Below are 20,302 nucleotides of genomic sequence, written 5' to 3'. Positions count from 1 at the left end.
GACCTTTCCCAAATCAGCCAGCGTTTAGGCTCTTTCTCATCAGACCCCACTAAATATATACAGGAATTGTGATATCTAACTCAGTCCTACAATTTAACCTGGAGTGACTTAAATGTTACCCTGACCTCTACCCTCTCCCCAGATGAATGAGAAAGAGCTTACTTTCTAGCCCAATCCTACGCAGACACCTGCTGGTTTCATGAGCCAGGCCTCCAAGAGGACACCAGGGCAGTTCCCTGAGAGGATCCCTATTGACACTACCAGACAGATTCCCCAGGTACAGCTAGGTAAGATTACATGGTCTCCTGCCTAGTCGAGGGGCTCAAAAAGGCAGCATACAAAGCTGTTAATTATGACAAGCTAAAGGAAAGTACCCAAGGCAAAGATGAAAACCCAGCCCAATTCAAGTCCCACTTAGCAACAACCCTTAGACGCTTTACAGCCCTAGACCCACAGGGGCCAGAAGACCGCCTCATTCTTAATATGCATTTTATCACCCAATCCACTCTTGACATTAGAAAAAACTCCAAAAGTTAGATTCTGGCCCTTAAACCACACAACAGGATTTAATCAAACTTGCCTTCCAAGTGTTCGATAACAGAGAAGAAGCCGCCAAGCGGCAACATATCTCTGAGTTATAGCCACTTGCCTCTGCTGTAAGACAACCCACAACTACATCTCCAGCGTACAAAACCTTCAGAACATCCAAGCCATAGCTCCCAGGGGCTCTTTCAAAACCTCCTCATGGACCTTGCTTCAAATGCCAAAAGCCTGGCCACTGGGCCTCGGAATGCCTGCAGCCAGGGATTCCTCCTAAGCCATGCTCTGTCTGTGCAGGTCCCCACTGGAAGTTGGACATCTGACTCACATCGCTGCCACTCCTGAAGCTCTTGGAGCTCAAATCCAATGTTCCTTGGCCGACTCCTTCCCAGATCTCCTCAGCTTAGCGGATGAAGACTGAAACTGCCCGATCCCTTCAGAAGCCCCCTGGATCATCACAGATGTTGAGCTTCAGGTAACTCTTACAGTGGAGGGTAAGTCCATCCCATGTTTAATCCATATGGGGGCTACCCACTCCACATTACCTTCTTTTCAAGGGCCTGTTTCCCTTGCCCCCGTAACTGTTGTGGGTATTGATGGCCAGGCTTCTAGACCTCTTAAAACTCCCCAACTCTGGTGCCAACTTGGACAACATTCTTTTATGCACTGCTTTTTAGTTATTCCCACCTGCCCAGTTCCCTTATTAGGCTGAGCCATTTTAACTAAATTATCTGCTCCCTGACTATTCCTGGACTATAGCCACACCTCATTGCTGCCCTTTTGCCCAATCCAAGGCCTCTTTTGAATCCTCCTCTTGTGTCTCCCTACCTTAATCCACAAGTATAGGACACCTTTACTCCCTCCCTGGTGACTGATGAGGCACCCCTTACCATCCCATTAAAACCTAATCACCCTTACCTTGCTCAACGCCAGTACCCCATCCCACAACAGGCTTTAAGAGGACTAAAGCCTGTTATCACTCACCTGTTACAGCATGGCCTTTTAAAGCCTACAAATTCTCCTTACAACTCCCCTATCCCACCTGTCCAGAAACTGGACAAATCTTACAGGTTGGTTCAGGATCTTTACTTTATTAACAAAATTGTCCTACCTATCCATCCTGTGGTGCCAAACCCATATGCTCTCCTATCCTCAATACCTCCCTCCACAACCCATTATTCCATCCTCGATCTCAAAGATGCTTTCTTCACTATTCCTTTGCACCCCTCATCCCAACCTCTTTTTGCTTTCACATGGACTGACCCTGACACTCACCAATCTCAGCAACTCACCTGGACTGTACTGCCGCAAGGCTTCAGAGACAGCCCCCATTACTTTAGTCAAGCTCTTTCTCATTATCTACTTTCTTTCCATCCGTTTCTTGCCTTATTCAGTATACGGATGACCTTCTCCTCTGCAGCCCCTCTTAAGAATTTTCCCAACAGGATACTCTCCTGCTCCTTCAACATCTATTCTCAAAGGGGTATCACATATCCCCTTCTAAAATCCAAATTTCTTCCCCATCCATTACCTATCTTGGCATAGTCCTTCATCAAAACACATGTGCTCTCCCTGCTAACCATGTCCAGCTAATCTCCAAAACCCTAGCCCCTTCTACAAAGCAACAACTCCTTTCCTTCCTAGGCATGATTGGATACTTTCATCTTTGGATACTAGGTTTTGCCATCCTAACTAAACCACTATATAAACTCACAAAGGAAAACCTGACTGACCCCATATACCCTAAGTCCTTTCCCCACTCTTCTTTTTGTTCCTTAAAGACAGCCCTAGAAACAGCTCCCACATGAACACTCCCTAACTTGTCCCAATCCTTCTTCTTACATATGGCTGAAATACAAGGCTGTGCAGTCGGAGTTCTTACACAGGAACCAGGCCCACGACCTGTAGCCTTCCTATCCAAACAACTTAACTTCACAGTTCTAGGCTGGCCCTCATGTCTACGTGAGGTGACAGCCACCGCTTCAATACTTCTAGAGGCCCTCAAGATCACCAACCATGCCCCACTTACTCTCTATATCTCTCATAACTTTCAAAATCTATTTTCCTTCTCACACTTGGCACATATACTTTCTGCCCCCCTGACTCCTCCAACTTTACTCACTATTCATTGAAACTCCCTACATCACCATGCTGTTATATGGGCAGAAAGAGCCTTGTCACTACGCATGGCTCCTCCATCCTCAATGCTTCCTTAATAAAAATCCTCCTTAAGGCTGCTCTACTGCCGAAGGAAGCAGGAGTCATTCACTGCAAGGGGCATCAGAGGTCACCAAATCCCACTGCTCGAGGCAATGCTTATGCTGATAATGCAGCAAAAGCAGCAGCTAGTATTCCCACATCTGTCCCTCACAGCCAGTTTTTTTCCTTCTCGTCTATCACTCCCACCTGTTCTCCCACTGAAACTATTATCTATCAGTCCTTTCCTACTCAAGGCAAATGGTTCTTGGATCCAGGAAAATTCCTCCTTCCTGCCTCACAGGCTCATTCTATCTTATCGTCCTTCCATAACCTCTTTCATGTGGGTTATAAGCCAATGGCCCATCTCTTAGAACCTTTCATTTCTGTTCCATCATGGAAATCCATCCTCAAGGAAATTACTTCTCAGTGTTCCATCTGCTACTCTACCACCCCTCAGGGATATCTCAGGCCCCCTCCCTTTCCTATACATCAAGCTCGAGGATTTGCCCCCACCCAAGACTGGCAGGTTGACTTTGCCCATATGCGCCGAGTCAAAAAACTAAGATACCTTTTGGTCTGGGTAGATACGTTCACTGGATGGGTAGAAGCCTTTCCCACAGGGTCTGAGAAGGCCACTGCAGTCATTTCTTCCCTTCTGTCAGACATAATTCCTCGGTTTGGCCTTCCCACCTATATACAGTGCAATAACAGACCGGCCTTCATTAGTCAGGTCACTCAAGCAGTCTCTCAGGCCCTTGGCATCCAGTGGAATCCTCATGCCCCTTACAGTCCTTGATCTTCAGGAAAGGTAGAAAGAACTAATGGTCTTTTAAAAAACACACCTCACCAAGCTCAGCCTTAAAAAAGACTGGATAGTACTTTTACCATTTGACCTCCTTAGAATTAAAGCCTGTCCTTGAGAAGCTACAAGGTATAGTCCATTTGAACTTTTATACGGACATACCTTCTTGTTGGGCCCCAACCTTGTGCCAGACACTAGCCCTCTAGGTGACTATCTGCCAGTCCTCCAGCAGGCTAGACAGGAAATTTGCCAGGCTGCTAATCTTCTCTTGCCTACTCCAGATTCCCAGCCTTATGAAGACACTCCAGCTGGACAATCAGTTCTTGTTAAGAATCTGACCCCTTAAACTCTACAACCTTGATGGACCAGACCGTACTTAGTCATCTATAGTACCCCAACTGCCGTCTGCCTGCAGGACCCTCCCCATTGGGCTCACTGTTCCAGAATAAAGTTGTGTCCGTTGGACAGCCAGCCTGATCTCTCCTCTTCCTCCTGAAAGTCGCAGGTACTCACCCCTACTTCCCTTAAACTCACTTGCATTTCTGAATAACAGTAATAACCCTTATGAGCCTAATACATCCCTTTGTTCTATTAGGTCTATTCGTCCTTACTCTTACTTTTTGCAATAGGGCTTTATGTAGTCACCTCCACTACTTGGACTGTGCCCCCTACTATCTTCTGTCTAGTCATACTCCTATTCACCATTCTCAACCACTTGTAAATGCCTTTCCCTTGTTTACACTGCTGGTTTACACTTTTCCTCCAGACCATCATAATTGATATCTCCTGGTTTTACCTCAAACCGCCACCTTTAACTCTCTCTTGGAGTGGATAGAAGATCTTCAGGGGCAAGGGGGCAAGGTACACTCCAATTCTTCTAACCTGATGAAGTACTTTTTTTCTTTTTTTTACTTTTCTACTCACTCTTATCCTTTGCCCCCATTCTCCAGTCACTCTCTACCTCTCCCTAGTTACCTCCAGCATACTGTCAGTCTCACCCACTCTCTCCTCACTGCCTCCAATCCTTCTCTAGCAAAGAATTGTTGGCTATGCATTTCCCTTTCTTCCTGCTCTTACACAGCCGTCCCTGCTGTACAGGCTGACTGGGCTACCTCTCCTTTCTCCCTGCACCTCCAAACCTCCTTTAATAGCCCTCATCTTTACCTGCCTGAGGAACTTCTTTACTTTCTAGACAGATTTGGTGAGAACTCCCCAGACATTTCACACCAACAAGCTGCCACACTTCTCCGTATCTACTTACAGCACCCTTCTCCTTATGTCAAACCACACCCCCCCCCACCATATTTGGACCCCTCACCATAAAAACAACTATCCCTGTTGCCACTCCCTTTATGTATCTCCCAACAACAGCCTACTGGAATCACTTTAGGCAACCTTCCACCATCCAAACCTTCCTTTACTCTTTATCTCCAGAACCCGGCCACACACATTACCAAACAGATGGGAGCATTCCAACCTCACATTACTGACAAACTAAAAAACATCGGCAGTCACTATTGTTTAGGAAGACACCTACCCTGCATCTCACTCCATCCTTGGCTACCCTCCGCCTGCTCGTCTGACTCTCCTCCTGGCCCTTCCTCTTGCTTGCTTATCCCCAGCCCCATGAATAGCAGTGAAAGGTTACCTGTAGACACTATGCACTTTCTCATACACCATGAGAACCAAACCTCTCCCTCTGCGCAGTTGCACCATCCATCCCCATTACAACCTCTAACGGCTGCTGCCCTTGCTGGAGCTCTAGGATTTTGAGTGCAGGACTCCTCTTTCAGTACACCCTCTCACCTTTTCACTTTACATTTCCAGTTCTGCCCAACACAAGGTCCCTTCTTTTTATGTGTCTCTTCCACCTACATGTGCCTACCTGCCAACTGGATGGGCACATGTAGTCTAGTCTTCCTTACCCCCAAAATCCAGTTTGTAGATGGGAATGAACAACTGCCTGTCCCCCTCATGACACCAACATGACAAAAAAGAGTCATCCCACTAATCCCTTTACTTGTGGGTCTCGGACTTTCTGCCTCCACTATTGCACTTGGAACTGGAATAGCAGGTGTCTCAACCTCTGTCACAACATTCCACGGCCTCTCTAATGACTTCTCTGCTAGCATTACAGATATATCACAAACTTTATCTGTCCTCCAAGCCCAGATTGACGCTTTAGCTGCAGTTGTCCTCCAGAACTGCCAAGGCCTCGATTTACTCACTGGTGAAAAAGGATGACTCTGTATACTTCTTAATGAAGACTGTTGTTTTTACTTAAATCAATCTGGCCTGGTATATGATAACATCAAAAAACTCAAAGACAGAGCTCAAAAACTCGCTAGTCAGGCAACTAATTATGCTGGACCCACCTGGCCACTCTCTAACTTGGTATCCTGGCTACTTTCAATCGTTAGTCCTCTAATACCTATCTTCCTCCTTCTCTTATTCGGGCCTTGTGTCTTCTGATTAATCTCTCAATTCCTACGAAACCGCATCCAGACTATCACTAATCACTCTATATGACAAATACTGCTTTTAACAACCCTACAATATCACCCCTTACCCCAAAATCTTACTTCAGTCTCATCTGTCCCACTTTAGGTTCCCACACCACTGCCCCCATCCTGCTTGAAACCGCCCTGAGAAACATCACCCTCACCCCTTCATGCTGCCCCCAAAATTTTCAGGCCGAGTTTTCACTACTCTTTCTCATTTTATTTCTTCATTATTAATATAAAAAGACAAGAATGTAAAGTTCTCTGAGCTGGCCATACCATGGTCAAGCCATCGTGACATTCCCCTACCCTTGTGATAATGTACTTTGTGATACTCCCCATCCTTGTGAATGTACTTTGTAACATCCTCCCCACCCTTGAGAATGTGCTTTGTAACATCCATCCCTTGCCCACAAAAAATTGCTCTTAGCTGCACCACCTACCCCAAACCTATAAGAACGAATGATAATCCCACCACCCTCTCCTGACTCCTTTCTCAGACTCACTCCACTTGCACCCAAGTGAATAAACAGCCATGTTGGTTACACTAAGCCTGCTCAGGTGGTCTCTTGTACGGATGCACGTAACACAGGGGAACTACCCTTTTAAAACCATCAGATCTGGTGAGAATTATTCACTATCATGAGAACAGCATGGGAAAACCCACCTCCATGATTCAATTACCTCCCACCAGGTCCTTCCCATGACATGTGGAGATTATGGGAACTATAATTCAAAATGAGATATGAATTATAGCTCATTGGACACAGCCAAACCATGTCAACATCTAACTTGTAGATGGCAGGTTGGATTTCTAGGCTGCTTAATGTCATTAATAAGTTGGTTTCCTCAGCTGGCTGCTACAGATTGTAGATCAGAGTTCTATTTTTGTGTATAGTCTGGCCATTGTCTATTTTCCTATTCAGTCTCTCACAGTTTAGAGTTGGGGAAATAACAAGGCAAAGATTTTAAAGCAAGGAAGTTTTAGGACATAAGCTGTCTGCTGCTGTTCACTATTGAAGAATTGATGAATCCTTTGCAAAGTTCCTAGAATGAGCTTGAGTGAGACTATCCTGAAATGGTAAAGTTGTACTAGTAAGGATAATAAAATAGTAAAGTTATGTTAGTGTAGATAGTATGGTAGGGGACAGAGGCAGAAAGATAGGCAGTTTGGTTTTCAGTTGAGTGAATTGAAAGCATGGGAACAAGCATCTGTCTAGTTTAGCAGATATTCCTCAATGTTACTTCCTCTTCGCTTCCACTCAGCTGTGCATGATGCTGTAAGAAAGGTGGGAATATTCCTATGTTTTACGTAAATGAAGAGTCAGAGCTTAAATAAGTTGTCCAACGTCACACTTGAATTGTAGTAAAGTCAGAATTCAAGCCCAATTCTGCAGGACTCCAAAGCCCCATGCTCTTTCCAGAATACCATCATGCTACCATACATAAATTTAAATATTACCCAAATCACCTTTTCATTGCTGTGCATGTGTGTGAATGTGTATATTAATATGTATGTTTTTTGGGGAAAGAAAAATAGTGAGATGGACCTTGGTGTGCCACAAAATAAATACTTTCTGAATTTAGGGATTTTTTTTCTGAGTTTTTTTGGAGTGAGCTCAATATTTAAACTTGTATTAGCCCTTCATTTCAAATATTCTCTGTTGTAATAGAAGGCCCTTTTAGCTACTGAACTGTAACATATATCTTCTTAATACATACTTTCTATCTTTTATTTAATTAAGAGCAATTGGTAAAAGTAGCTAGATTTAACTTCAAATAATTAAAAGTATGTAATTCTTCGGAATCATTTCAGATTTTGCAAGTACTATGCAGTTTTTAAGAACTATGGAAATAAAACTTCAGGCTGTGCCTAGATTTACAGTCTTCACAGTTTGTAGTCTATGCTGCTGGCAATTTTACTTAGCTGGTGTACTCTCCACAGAACATCATTTTATCTTTTAAAAACAATTACAATTATAATTAGTATTGTTATTACTTTCTCAGCCGTGGCAGGAGAATGCAATGATCCAGTCTTCAGTTCATCAACATGAAATGCTGGGAATGCAGCCATGTTAGGCTGCCAGAGTGGACTCCATGTTGCCTTCAGCTGAGCTAAACTCTGAAACGTTGGGTAGGAAAAACCTCAGGAAGAATATCACATTTGAGGAAGTTAGAGGGAGTCCCCCTAGAGACCACACTTGTAATTTTCTTTTCATCTTCACTGAGAGGTTATCAACTTTCTCAGTTGCACCCAAACCTGGCCGTACATTGGGATCACCTACGGAGATTTGAAAATTTCTGATGCCCAGGCTGTACTCCAGACCAATTAAATCAGAAGCTCTGTGGGTGGGGGCCGGGTGCGCTGGCTCACGCCTGTAATCCCAGCACTTTGGGAGGCCAAGGTGGAGCGATCACCTGAGGTCAGGAATTCGAGACCAGCCTGACCAACATGGAGAAACCCTGTCTCTACTAAAAATACAAAATTAGCCAGGTGTGGTGGTACATGCCTGTAATCCCTGCTACTTGGGAGGCTGAGGCAGGAGAATTACTTGAACCCAGGAGGCAGAGGTTGCAGTGAGCCGAGATCGTGCGCCACTGCACTCCAGCCTGGGCAACAAGAGTGAAATTCCATCTTAAAAAAAAAAAAAAAGAAGCTCTGTGGGTGGGGCAGGCATTAGTAGCTTCTAAAGCTCCTGTTAAAGAAAATGTTATTCAATGATATTTGTTTAAGTATTCTAAAGAAGACCTCATTCAGGACCATCATGACAGGTGTAAGGACCAGTGCAATTGAATTTTGCAGTATGGAAGAGAGATTGGGCTCAACTTTGAATACAGTATGGACAAGTGGAAATTTAAAGCCAAGGAGCAGGGTGGGGCTCATGGATACAAAATTACTAAGAGGAAATATCAGGAATAAAGGAGATTCTAGCTAAACCAGCCTAACAGGATTCTTGCTGAAGACAGACCTGGATGTCTTCAACCAGTGGGATGGTGGAGGATGAGGAACCCAATCCAATATTGAGGTTTGATCAGACATCAAGGGTGAAGGGATGACCTAGCAGGGATCTTTGCTAAAGCTGAATTGTATAAGAAAGTGCACAGATAGGCTTAGGAAGAGGTTCAGGAGTCTGACTACAGTTTGATCAGGCAAAGAATCTTTGTCAGTTCCTAGATGATTCCAACTTGCAGTCAAGTTGAAGAACCAGTGAATGATAGCACATTGCAGGTGGGTTTCAGAAACTCTCTGATGGTAGCTCCAGATAATATCCTGGACAGAGGTGGATAACGGGGAGGCAATCATAGTGGATCTGGGCTATGAGGTGTCAGATGCTGGTACCAGTCTTTTTTTTTTTTTTTTTTAATTTATTTATTATTATTATACTTTAAGTTGTAGGGTACATGTGCATAACGTGCAGGTTTGTTACATATGTATACTTGTGCCATGTTGGTCTGCTGCACCCATCAACTCGTCATTTACATCAGGTATAACTCCCAATGCAATCCCTCCCCCCTCCCCCCTCCCCATGATAGGCCCCGGTGTGTGATGTTCCCCTTCCTGAGTCCAAGTGATCTCATTGTTCAGTTCCCACCTATGAGTGAGAACATGCGGTGTTTGGTTTTCAGTTCTTGTGATAGTTTGCTAAGAATGATGGTTTCCAGCTGCATCCATGTCCCTACAAAGGACGCAAACTCATCCTTTTTTATGGCTGCATAGTATTCCATGGTGTATATGTGCCACATTTTCTTAATCCAATCTGTCACTGATGGACATTTGGGTTGATTCCAAGTCTTTGCTATTGTGAATAGTGCTGCAATATACATACGTGTGCATGTGTCTTTATAGCAGCATAATTTATAATCCTTTGGGTATATCCCCAGTAATGGGGTGGCTGGGTCATATGGTACATCTAGTTCTAGATCCTTGAGGAATCGCCATACTGTTTTCCATAATGGTTGAACTAGTTTACAATCCCACCAACAGTGTAAAAGTGTTCCTATTTCTCCACATCCTCTCCAGCACCTGTTGTTTCCTGACTTTTTAATGATTGCCATTCTAACTGGTGTGAGATGGTATCTCATTGTGGTTTTGATTAGCATTTCTCTGATGGCCAGTGATGATGAGCATTTTTTCATGTGTCTGTTGGCTGTATGAATCTCTTCTTTTGAGAAATGTCTGTTCATATCCTTTGCCCACTTTTTGATGGGGTTGTTTGTTTTTTTCTTGTAAATTTGTTTGAGTTCTTTGTAGGTTCTGGATATTAGCCCTTTGTCAGATGAGTAGATTGCAAAAATTTTCTCCCATTCTGTAGGTTGCCTGTTCACTCTGATGGTAGTTTCTTTTGCTGTGCAGAAGCTCTTTAGTTTAATTAGATCCCATTTGTCAATTTTAGCTTTTGCTGCCGTTGCTTTTGGTGTTTTAGACATGAAGTCTTTGCCCATGCCTATGTCCTGAATGGTACTACCTAGGTTTTCCTCTAGGATTTTTATGGTATTAGGTCTAACATTTAAGTCTCTAATCCATCTTGAATTAATTTTCGTATAAGGAGTAAGGAAAGGATCCAGTTTCAGCTTTCTACTTATGGCTAGCCAATTTTCCCAGCACCATTTATTAAATAGGGAATCCTTTCCCCATTTCTTGTTTTTCTCAGGTTTGTCAAAGATCAGATGGCTGTAGATGTGTGGTATTATTTCTGAGGACTCGGTTCTGTTCCATTGGTCTATATCTCTGTTTTGGTACCAGTACCATGCTGTTTTGGTTACTGTAGCCTTGTAGTAGAGTTTGAAGTCAGGTAGCGTGATGCCTCCAGCTTTGTTCTTTTGACTTAGGATTGTCTTGGAGATGCGGGCTCTTTTTTGGTTCCATATGAACTTTAAAGCAGTTTTTTCCAATTCTGTGAAGAAACTCATTGGTAGCTTGATGGGGATGGCATTGAATCTATAAATTACCTTGGGCAGTATGGCCATTTTCACGATATTGATTCTTCCTATCCATGAGCATGGTATGTTCTTCCATTTGTTTGTGTCCTCTTTTATTTCACTGAGCAGTGGTTTGTAGTTCTCCTTGAAGAGGTCCTTTACATCCCTTGTAAGTTGGATTCCTAGGTATTTTATTCTCTTTGAAGCAATTGTGAATGGAAGTTCATTCCTGATTTGGCTCTCTGTTTGTCTGTTACTGGTGTATAAGAATGCTTGTGATTTTTGCACATTAATTTTGTATCCTGAGACTTTGCTGAAGTTGCTTATCAGCTTAAGGAGATTTTGGGCTGAGACAATGGGGTTTTCTAAATATACAATCATGTCATCTGCAAACAGGGACAATTTGACTTCTTCTTTTCCTAACTGAATACCCCTGATTTCTTTCTCTTGCCTAATTGCCCTAGCCAGAACTTCCAACACTATGTTGAATAGGAGTGGTGAGAGAGGGCATCCTTGTCTTGTGCCAGTTTTCAAAGGGAATTTTTCCAGTTTTTGCCCATTCAGTATGATATTGGCTGTGGGTTTGTCATAAATAGCTCTTATTATTTTGAGGTACGTTCCATCAATACCGAATTTATTGAGCGTTTTTAGCATGAAGGGCTGTTGAATTTTGTCAAAAGCCTTTTCTGCATCTATTGAGATAATCATTTGGTTCTTGTCTTTGGTTCTGTTTATATGCTGGATTATGTTTATTGATTTGCGAATGTTGAACCAGCCTTGCATCCCAGGGATGAAGCCCACTTGATCATGGTGGATAAGCTTTTTGATGTGTTGTTGAATCCGGTTTGCCAGTATTTTATTGAGGATTTTTGCATCGATGTTCATCAGGGATATTGGTCTAAAATTCTCTTTTTTTGTTGTGTCTCTGCCAGGCTTTGGTATCAGGATGATGTTGGCCTCATAAAATGAGTTAGGGAGGATTCCCTCTTTTTCTATTGATTGGAATAGTTTCAGAAGGAATGGTACCAACTCCTCCTTATACCTCTGGTAGAATTCAGCTGTGAATCCATCTGGTCCTGGACTTTTTTTGGTTGGTAGGCTATTAATTATTGCCTCAATTTCAGAGCCTACTATTGGTCTATTCAGGGATTCAACTTCTTCCTGGTTTAGTCTTGGAAGAGTGTAAGTGTCCAGGAAATTATCCATTTCTTCTAGGTTTTCCAGTTTATTTGCGTAGAGGTGTTTATAGTATTCTCTGATGGTAGTTTGTATTTCTGTGGGGTCGGTGGTGATATCCCCTTTATCATTTTTAATTGCGTCGATTTGATTCTTCTCTCTTTTCTTCTTTATTAGTCTTGCTAGCGGTCTGTCAATTTTGTTGATCTTTTCAAAAAACCAACTCCTGGATTCATTGATTTTTTGGAGGGTTTTTTGTGTCTCTATCTCCTTCAGTTCTGCTCTGATCTTAGTTATTTCTAGCCTTCTGCTAGCTTTCGAATGTGTTTGCTCTTGCTTCTCTAGTTCTTTTAATTGCGATGTTAGAGTGTCAATTTTTGATCTTTCCTGCTTTCTCTTGTGGGCATTTAGTGCTATAAATTTCCCTCTACACACTGCTTTAAATGTGTCCCAGAGATTCTGGTATGTTGTATCTTTGTTCTCATTGGTTTCAAAGAACATCTTTATTTCTGCCTTCATTTCATTATGTACCCAGTAGTCATTCAGGAGCAGGTTGTTCAGTTTCCATGTAGTTGAGCGGTTTTGATTGAGTTTCTTAGTCCTGAGTTCTAGTTTGATTGCACTGTGGTCTGAGAGACAGTTTGTTATAATTTCTGTTCTTGTACATTTGCTGAGGAGTGCTTTACTTCCAATTATATGGTCAATTTTGGAGTAAGTACGATGTGGTGCTGAGAAGAATGTATATTCTGTCGATTTGGGGTGGAGAGTTCTATAGATGTCTATTAGGTCTGCTTGCTGCAGAGATGAGTTCAATTCCTGGATATCCTTGTTAACTTTCTGTCTCGTTGATCTGTCTAATGTTGACAGTGGAGTGTTGAAGTCTCCCATTATTATTGTATGGGAGTCTAAGTCTCTTTGTAAGTCTCTAAGGACTTGCTTTATGAATCTGGGTGCTCCTGTATTGGGTGCATATATATTTAGGATAGTTAGCTCTTCCTGTTGAATTGATCCCTTTACCATTATGTAATGGCCTTCTTTGTCTCTTTTGATCTTTGATGGTTTAAAGTCTGTTTTATCAGAGACTAGGATTGCAACCCCTGCTTTTTTTTGTTCTCCATTTGCTTGGTAAATCTTCCTCCATCCCTTTATTTTGAGCCTATGTATGTCTCTGCGTGTGAGATGGGTCTCCTGAATACAGCAGACTGATGGGTCTTGACTCTTTATCCAGTTTGCCAGTCTGTGTCTTTTCATTGGAGCATTTAGTCCATTTACATTTAAGGTTAAGATTGTTATGTGTGAACTTGATCCTGCCATTATGATATTAACTGGTTATTTTGCTCGTTAGTTGATGCAGTTTCTTCCTAGCCTCGATGGTCTTTACATTTTGGCATGTTTTTGCAATGGCTGGTACCGGTTGTTCCTTTCCATGTTGAGTGCTTCCTTCAGGGTCTCTTGTAAGGCAGGCCTAGTGGTGACAAAATCTCTAAGCATTTGCTTATCTGTAAAGGATTTTATTTCTCCTTCACTTATGAAACTTAGTTTGACTGGATATGAAATTCTGGGTTTAAAATTCTTTTCTTTAAGAATGTTGAATATTGGCCCCCACTCTCTTCTGGCTTGTAGAGTTTCTGCTGAGAGATCTGCTGTGAGTCTGATGGGCTTCCCTTTGTGGGTAACCCGACCTTTCTCTCTGGCTGCCCTTAAGATTTTTTCCTTCATTTCAACTTTGGTGAATCTGGCAATTATGTGTCTTGGAGTTGCTCTTCTCGAGGAGTATCTTTGTGGCGTTCTCTGTATTTCCTGGATTTGAATGTTGGCCTGCCCTACTAGGTTGGGGAAGTTCTCCTGGATGATATCCTGAAGAGTGTTTTCCAACTTGGTTCCATTTTCTCCCTCACTTTCAGGCACCCCAATCAGACGTAGATTTGGTCTTTTTACATAATCCCATACTTCTTGCAGGCTTTGTTCATTGCTTTTTCTTCTTTTTTCTTTTGGTTTCTCTTCTCGCTTCATTTCATTCATTTGATCCTCAATCGCTGATACTCTTTCTTCCAGTTGATCGAGTCGGTTACTGAAGCTTGTGCATTTGTCACGTATTTCTCGTGTCATGGTTTTCATCTCTTTCATTTCGTTTATGACCTTCTGTGCATTAATTACTCTAGCCGTCAATTCTTCCACTTTTTTTTCAAGATTTTTAGTTTCTTTGCGCTGGGTACGTAATTCCTCCTTTAGCTCTGAGAGATTTGATGGACTGAAGCCTTCTTCTCTCATCTCGTCAAAGTCATTCTCCGTCCAGCTTTGATCCGTTGCTGGCGATGAGCTGCGCTCCTTTGCCGGGGGAGATGCGCTCTTATTTTTTGAATTTCCAGCTTTTCTGCCCTGCTTTTTCCCCATCTTTGTGGTTTTATCTGCCTCTGGTCTTTGATGATGGTGATGTACTGATGGGGTTTTGGTGTAGGTGTCCTTCCTGTTTGATAGTTTTCCTTCTAACAGTCAGGACCCTCAGCTGTAGGTCTGTTGGAGATTGCTTGAGGTCCACTCCAGACCCTGTTTGCCTGGGTATCAGCAGCAGAGGCTGCAGAAGATAGAATATTTCTGAACAGCGAGTGTACCTGTCTGATTCTTGCTTTGGAAGCTTCCTCTCAGGGGTGTACTCCACCCTGTGAGGTGTGGGGTGTCAGACTGCCCCTAGTGGGGGATGTCTCCCAGTTAGGCTACTCAGGGGTCAGGGACCCACTTGAGCAGGCAGTCTGTCCCTTCTCAGATCTCAACCTCCGTGTTGGGAGATCCACTACTCTCTTCAAAGCTGTCAGACAGAGTTGTTTGCATCTGCAGAGGTTTCTGCTGCTTTTTTTTTTTTTTTTTTTTTTTTTTTTGTTGTTGTTGTTGTTGTGTAGCTGTGCGCTGTCCCCAGAGGTGGAGTCTACAGAGACAGGCAGGTTTCCTTGAGCTGCTGTGAGCTCCACCCAGTTCGAGCTTCCCAGCAGCTTTGTTTACCTACTTGAGCCTCAGCAATGGCGGGCGCCCCTCCCCCAGCCTCGCTGCTGCCTTGCCAGTAGATCACAGACTGCTGTGCTAGCAATGAGGGAGGCTCCGTGGGCGTGGGACCCTCCCGGCCAGGTGTGGGATATGATCTCCTGGTGTGCCTGTTTGCTTAAAGTGCAATATTGGGGTGGGAGTTACCCGATTTTCCAGGTGTTGTGTGTCTCAGTTCCCCTGGCTAGGAAAAGGGATTCCCTTCCCCCTTGTGCTTCCCAGGTGAGGCGATGCCTCGCCCTGCTTCAGCTCTCGCTGGTCGGGCTGCAGCAGCTGACCAGCACCGATCGTCCGGCACTCCCCAGTGAGATGAACCCAGTACCTCAGTTGAAAATGCAGAAATCACCGGTCTTCTGTGTCGCTCGCGCTGGGAGTTGGAGACTGGAGCTGTTCCTATTCGGCCATCTTGCTCCGCCCCCCGGTACCAGTCTTAAGTCTGCACATAGGGCTGGCTCGTGCTCTGGGATGTGACTGCATGTGTACATTGGACAAACTGACCACTACAGTTCTTGACAGACACTGGATCCAAGCCTGCAGGACCTAAGAACTAGTGGGGATTGGCCTTCTTTGGAATAACTGCTTCTGTAGTAGCTGGCAGAGCTGCAGGTTACTGCTTTATAAGAGTGAGCACTACCTTGCATCTCCATAACCCACATGTCAGGTTGGAGAGACCTGACTTCCAAGTTGGCCTTGGGTACTACCATCCACATACCCAGCACTTTTGAGCAGCCCCAGCCAGCCTCTGCAGCCAGATGTCCCCAGCTTCTGTGACCATGTTCAGGGAAGGAACCAAACAGGCAGCTTACAGCTGAAGGTTTGCATTTGTCTACTTAGGAGCAAGGACACATAGCCACATGGCATGCAAGGCAGCTTTTTAATAGAAGCAGTACACCTCTTCAGTAGACATAAATCCAGATGGGACCACACCATACAGGTTCCACTAATGACTTAAATGGACTAGGCATCCCAGGCACATCAGGGAGAGAGGTGTGAGAGTCTTGTTAGGGTAGCCTGGATTTTTAGATTTCCCTTCTTACTATGGTTGATGAGAAAGATCAAGTATTTACACACTGCAGACCAGTGGAGCACATTTGTTGTATCCAAATGGAATAGAACAATTGTTTTCAATCTTTACTATTCCACAATATTAAGACTTTTTTCTGTTTTCTCAAAGTTTCAGCAGAAGTGTTACAAAAGAGGCCCCAGAGAGCTGCCTTGCCCTTTCCACAATGTGAAGATACAGCAAGAAGATGCAGTTTCTATGAACCAGGAAACAGGCCCTCACCAGACATCCAATCTGTGGTGGCTTGATGTTGCACTTCCCAGCCTCTAGGACTGTGAGAAATAAATTTCTCTTGTTTATATGATACCCATTTTATGGTCTTCTGTTATAGCAACCTGAACAGACTAAGACAACCCTCATGACCAAATTACTTCCCAAAGGCTCCACTTCCTAATATCATCATATTGCATGGTAGGATTTAAACATATGAATTTGGAGGGGACACAAACATTCAGTCCATAACAGATGAGAATGAGGTTAGAAGGTTAGAGGAGGCAGTTGATCACAAATTATTTGAAACAATTTCTGGTATTCTGTGATTAAGAAACAGAAGCTATTTTAGAGATATAGTTTATGCCTCCACTATTCCCGCTTTATAATTAGAGAAACCTAGGTCTCCAGAAGTCACATGTCCAGAGTCACAAAGTGATTAGCAGTGTGCTGGGACCACAATAATCATCTCTTAGCTCCAAGCCTCATGCACTTTTCATGCCACAGGACTGACTCATAGTAACCTGACTGTCATAGGAATCCTACTTCTTTCAATTGGATTCAGCAAATAGTTAAGCAGATTCCAAATCAGGCTACAATATTAAATCCAAACAGCCTGTGTAGAAATAAAGACCAACTACATGAGAACAGGGAGTAGATATGCATTCAGAGATTACTATAGTGAGGGAGTCATCCCTTGCATTTTGGCAGAGCTTCAAAGGCAGGCAGAGGAGTGGGAAAGCTTTATATTAGGAAAAAAGAGAATTCATGTGTACTCTGATTGGAAGCTGTTGGCATGGGGAAGTTGCAGACAGACTAACTATAAATGAGGCATCCTATGTAATGTTTAGGGGTGCATATTTGACTTTTTCTGGTAGTTCCTAGATTGGAAGTAGGAAATTTAAAGAAGCTGTCAATTATTGAAGCAAATGCTGGCCATTTGAGGCCAATTGTTACAGGAGTTATTGTTTGGGTTCCTGGACTGTTTCTTAGAGATAGTAGTCAAATCTCCTGCAAGTCTGACTTGTGGATCATAGACTGGCTTCCTGGGCTGGTTATTGTAGATAATAGGGTTGTTTCTTGGCCTGATTGCTGCAGGTTGCGGATCAGAGTTCTATTTTTATATAAGTTCTGGCCATTGTCCATTTTTCTATTCAGTCTCTCACTTGTCTCAATCCATTTACCATCCCCATTCTCTCATAATCCAGAATTTTTGTCATGCACTACATTTTCTGATTTATGTACTTGTGGTTTGCAAAGTTGCAGTGGGTGGGAGATTGTTTGGATTTTCTTATTCACAATGCAATGAATGTTTTAATGGGCAAGCAAAGATTGAATCACAAAAATTTCCAGCTCTGAAAAGCTTCACTGTCTGAGAACTGCTGCTTGCTGTTCTCATGAGAACAGTTGCTAAGATAAAATACAGCTTTTCTTTGGACTATTATTACTTTATTCATTCTGTCTTTGTAAAATACCTACATCACACAAGAACTACTGCAACAGGGACTATAGGGTTATAAATATGTGTGCCCTTCATAGGGCATACATATGTGAAACACCTGGATAAAAATAATGATAGTGGATTGTTCTGATTTTTAAGTAAATTGGAAAGCATGAAAACTGTTTTATTGGGAAAAAAGCTTATCGGAAGAAACATCCTAAACAAATAAGAGATGGTTGATTATCCAGAAAAATTCATTTCCTCTCAATTTTATCAGACAAAAGATTATGCATTCCTTAGCCATCAGGGAAATGCAAATCAAAATCACAATGGCATACCACTTTACACCCACTAGGATGGCTGTAATAAAAAGAGAGATAGTAACAAGTGCTGAAGAAATCAGAACCTTCATATACTCCTGGTGGGAAAGTACAATGGTGCAGCTACTTTGGAAAAAGAGTTTGGCAACTCAAAAGATGAAGCATAGAGTCAGTTACCATAAAACCCAGCAATTCCACTCCTAGGTATCTACCCAAAAGAAATAAAAACATACATCCATACCATAACTTGTACATGAATGTTCATAATAGCATTATTTGTAATAGTCCCAAAGTAGAAATCACCCAAACATCTATCAACAGATGAATAGATAAACAGAATGGTGTATCCATACAATGTTATGTAATTCACACATGAAAAGAAATGAAGTACTAATACACACTACAACATGGATAAATCTTGAATATATCAGGCTAAGTAAATAAGTCAGTCATAAAAGACCACATATTTTATGATTCCATTGATATGAAATGTCCAGAATGGGTAGATCTACAGAAATAGAAAGTACATTAGTAGTTGCTTCATGACTGTGGGCTGGGAAGAAATTGAGAATGACTGCTAAATAGTATGGGATTTCTTTTATGTATGATAAAAGTATTTTAATATTGATTATGGTGATGGTTGTACAATTTGGTGCCTATGTGAGTACTAAAAACAACTGACTAGCACATTTTAAATGAATACATTATATGGTATGTGAATTATATCTCAATAAAACTTATTTTTAAAAAGACAACATATTGTAGCACTATCTTATGTAGTGAACATAAGTAGTGAACAACACTTCTATTAAGGAACATTACACAAAACTTTAGAGCTTTAAGAAGAACATGCATCTTACTTCACCATTATCATAGTCATATGCACAAAGGAGCACAGTACTAACAGATTTGGTGAAAACAAAGTCTATGAGGGAGATTTACATGGAATGAGAGTTGATTGAACTACATACATATTTCCTGTAAAGTTCTTGTGTGTGTGTCCATCATTTTATTAACGGAGTCAGAATGTTCAGATCATTAATTATCTATCAGATACTATGTTTGGTGCTGGGGAATAAGTAAGCAAATGGAAAAAATTATAAGTTTAAAAATATGCACTTTGGAAGGCCTAGGTGGGAGGATTGATTGAAGCCAGGAATTCGAGAACAGCCTGGGCAGCAAAGTGAGACCCTGTCTCTAGAAAAAGTAAAAAAAAAAAACAAAAAAACAAAAAAACAACAAAAACTTAGCTGGGTGTGGTGGCATGCACCTGTGGTCCCAGGAGGCTGAGGTGGGAGGATAGCTTGAGCCCAGCAGTTGGAGGCTGCAGTGAGCTATGATTGCAATATTGCACTCCATTCTGGGTGACACAGATACCTTGTCTTATAAATATATTAAATAAATAAATAAATAAATAAATAAATAAATAAATAAATAAAGTGAGTCAATGCTATAGGACATGTGAAAGTAAAAGCTACTTGCTCTCAAAGAGAGTTTCCCACTTGAGAAAAAAACACAGTCGCATGACCCTACAGGTTGAGCACCTTTACTAATTAGGATTATTTAGTAGCAGGTTGCATAAATTGATCTGAGCAATTGTAAGCCTAAGGGTTTTTCTAAGGGCAGGAATGCAGCTGGGTCTCAGGAAGGAATGGAACTGGAAACCAGAAAACCTTCATCACCACCCCTGCCACTGCCAATAGTGTTTTCTTCCTGCTCTAGGTTCGGTATCTCTCTTCCTGCTGCTGCTCTTTCTCTACAGGCTTCTGCTAATTTATCCACAAGAAAGAGTATGGTCTCTCAGTTTATATGTTCAGCCACAGAGACAATCTATTTTCTCTTTTTCCTCTCTCTCAGCATCTTCAATTTTAAATTCCTTCTATAACCGAAATCAAATTAAGTGACATTCTTTCCACTGTAACTAACAGAAAACCCAGGAAAGAGTGACTTTAGTCTTTGCAACTCCAAGTCTGTGGACCAGCATCATCAGCATCACCAATGGGCTTGCAAGAAAAGCAGAATCTGAGGTACTACTCCAGACCTATGAAATCAGGCTCTCTGCTTTCACAGGACCTCCAAGGGATTTGAATGAAC

This window comes from Theropithecus gelada, chromosome 1 (genome assembly GCF_003255815.1).
Source record: "Theropithecus gelada isolate Dixy chromosome 1, Tgel_1.0, whole genome shotgun sequence".
Lineage (NCBI taxonomy): Eukaryota > Metazoa > Chordata > Mammalia > Primates > Cercopithecidae > Theropithecus > Theropithecus gelada.
The sequence above is the reverse complement of the archived record's forward strand: the minus strand, read 5'-3'. Positions refer to the sequence as shown.